General features: G+C 41.1%; 1 protein-coding gene across 1 annotated transcript in view; it reads right to left on the reverse strand.

Annotated features, from left to right (window-relative positions):
* Positions 1 to 2,658, reverse strand: part of LOC102377350 — a 33,787-nt gene extending 31,129 nt beyond the window's left edge. Inside the window, exon 1 of the mRNA XM_025208157.1 lies at positions 2,641 to 2,658. The gene's annotated coding sequence lies outside the window, so the exon portion shown is untranslated. The remainder of the gene's footprint in view (positions 1 to 2,640) is intronic.
* Between the last annotated feature and the right edge of the window lie 470 nt (positions 2,659 to 3,128).

Genomic DNA, 3,128 nt, shown 5'->3' on the forward strand with positions numbered 1-3,128 from the left:
ACATTAAGACTGGCCATAATGTGGCTCGAATCTTAATACAAATGGCAGGAACTCCTTTGCATCGTGCATCACTATAATGCAAAAGAAATGCACTATGCAAAGAAAGCTACAGAACTGGCGGGAAAAGCTCCTGCACGCGGGTCCTCTGTTGCAACAGAACACTCCACCATGCAAAAGAGCTGCAGTTTTGGCGGGAACATGATTTAGTCATGCCGAAGCGCGCACAAACAAAAAAACCCACAACTTTGGGTTGTGACAGTAGTCACATACCGCCCAAGGAATTTTCCAGCCAGTTCCTTCATGATCATAAGAGTCTTTTATTGTGAGCTTCTGCCACTATTCTGGCTCTTCAGATCAAACAGGACCTCTCTTGTTTTATGTGCAGACGCCTATAGTCAGGTCCAATCCTTGTTGTTTGTTTTCATTTAGAAAATCCTGTGGCTTTCTGAGCTCGGATACCATTAGTCTGCCAGCTCCAAAACTGTACAGTCTCGGTTCCACATCTCCAGTTTCCCCATTTGGTACTGTTCAATGTTGCACCTTTCCTTCACTTTTTTCTTTGACTGCACCCTCAGTGCATTCTTGCTTCAGCCAATATATTCACAAAGGTCTCCAATATGTTCATAAAGGTCTCCTTCACAAAGGTCTGACACTATATTTATGTGATGTTAAAAACTTCTTCAAACTGGCTGCCTACATGCAAGCAGGGATCTCTACTGTGTGCTAGAATGACCTCTGGCTGCAGGGAAGGGCAACTCAACAGTTTGAGAAGCAGCAGGATGTAGTAAACTGAATGTAGCATTATGAAAAAGGGAATACTATGTCCTCATCCTGTCTCTGACATTTTTTTATATTGCATTAGTACACAAATGTGTCACCAAGGATGGAGATTCACTGTGCTAAGTGATGTAGAAACACATAGTAAGAGACTTTCTCCAATCTAAGGCTTTAATTGATTCTCGCTGTGGCCTAAGTCAAATTATTTAGCCCCAAATATTCACATTAGTACAAATTTGGAAAACGTTATTTGAATGTAATTTAATGTAAGTAATTTAATGTGTATTTAAAGCACAGAGTTAAAGCTAAAAATTCTGAACTTAGTGCATAATTTACTACAACTGTAAAAAAAAACCCCAAAAAACTACTAGGGTTTGTTTTGCCCTTAAGAAACCCTTTTTTAAAAACTGGCAAGCTCTACATTAAGTCAAGGACAACTAGCTGCTTTCTCCTTCTAACAGAAATGTGCTTAAAGAATGACTATCTTCCTTCTTCCAATTTTCAATATAATTCTAGTCCATTCTGGACTTCAAAACAATATTTTGCTGAAATCTTCATCCTCTGTTTTCAGTACTTCTGCCCATTATGGAACTGATAGGTGGGTGGTTCACAAATGTATGCCAAAACTTTAAGTTCAGAATACAAGAAATAACCTCAGTACTGCATTTTTCCACCAGAGGACACTAACAGAATGAGAAAAATATTTATCTGAAAATATTCATCTGTTATATAGTGTACTTAATTCTTGGTGAGAACAGACACTCTTTAAAAGAAAAATACCTAGTTGTTTCACTGTGAGTTAATCTATAACTACTTTTCCTTTAATATATTTTCCATAAATTATTAATATTTCATGTTAGTTGTCTTTTTGTAAATGAAAAAAAGATGCCTTTCAATGACACCTTCATACAAGCCTTTTCTTTTTTGGTGCGTAAAATATCCAAATGAAAGCAATCATGCCAAAAAATGCAAGGTACTGCAACTGAATAGTCTTATATTTCACAGGTTTTATCCATATGACCCTGAACTTACTAGAAGTTATGCACATGTTGGACTATACATACTGCATGGAGTCCCAGGGTCTAGGTCTATGTTGTGTTGGGTAGTCTTATGTTGAGTTTAGATTCTGGTTGTATGGGATGGTTTGGACAGGGATGATCCTGCCGCAGGCTGGGGGGTGGATTAGATGATGTCTAGAGGTCCCTTCCAGCCCTACTTTTCTATGACTATGACTGACTCTATGACTCAAACTGTTGATGTGAGGGATTCCCTTGGTTACTGGCAGGAGGGGGAAAGAGGAGGGGGTGCTGGGAAAGTGTGGACCAGACTCTGGATCCTAGTTAAAATAATATATAGCAGTGTCCAGTTTCACTTTTCCCATTCACATACAGAACTAAACAGTGTAACAGGTATTGCATGAAGACAGTTGTAAGGCAGGAAATAGTGAAGAGCAATAGCTATGTGGGGGCCTGTCCAATGCTCCTCAACCTTTTTAGACTGAAGGTACCCCTGGGAAAATGCACCCCTTAGCTGTTGCTCATTTTTTTTGACTACTGAAAAAATATTTTGCAAAGAACACAGAATGACCCCAACAGGTCAGGCAGCATACTCCTACTTGAAATCTCGGGATGTATCGTGTGAATCCCATGCATGTGTTTGGTTGGGCATAAGTTACCACCTCGGACCCCGGCTGGCCATTTAGAGCAGAGACACAGCAGCTAGCTCTGTTACTCTGAAGGGAAGTCAACGGCAGGATAAATTTGCACTTTTTGTTGGCGAGTACCAAAATTGTCTTGTAGAAGTGGTAGGAAAGGGTCTGGGGGTCAGTCAGTCGGGTTCTTGGAACGTGTCCCTACTTGTTACCTTGTAAAGCAGGCTCCCTTTACGTGAACTTGAGTTACGCGCCGTTTTCCAGGAACGCACGTACAGCATAAAGTAAGGGAAACCTGTGTGTGTATACACATACACGCGCATATAAATATACAGATAGATTATATAGATTATACGTGTATATACACAAACACACACATATGCATGCATATAAAGTATAGACTATGGCTACATTAGAAATATTGTCTATACATTATGTGCATGTGTGCGCACACACCTATCTATATAGAGCATGATGTAGCTAGAGAGAGCATAAGATTTTATTTATACATATATAATATATAGCATGAGATTTGCTGAGCTCAGGGTCGCTTCCTCAGAGGCGGTGACGAAGCGAGCTCGGCCACAACCGTGAAACACCGCAGCCCGGGGCCGCTCGCAGCACCAGGCCGCGCCGAGACCGCGCTCTCGCGAGATCGCTGCCGTCCGCCATTTTGCCATTGATTGGCGCGGGGGAGGGG

Source organism: Alligator sinensis, unplaced genomic scaffold (assembly GCF_000455745.1).
Source record: "Alligator sinensis unplaced genomic scaffold, ASM45574v1 scaffold352_1, whole genome shotgun sequence".
NCBI classification, from domain to species: Eukaryota; Metazoa; Chordata; order Crocodylia; family Alligatoridae; genus Alligator; species Alligator sinensis.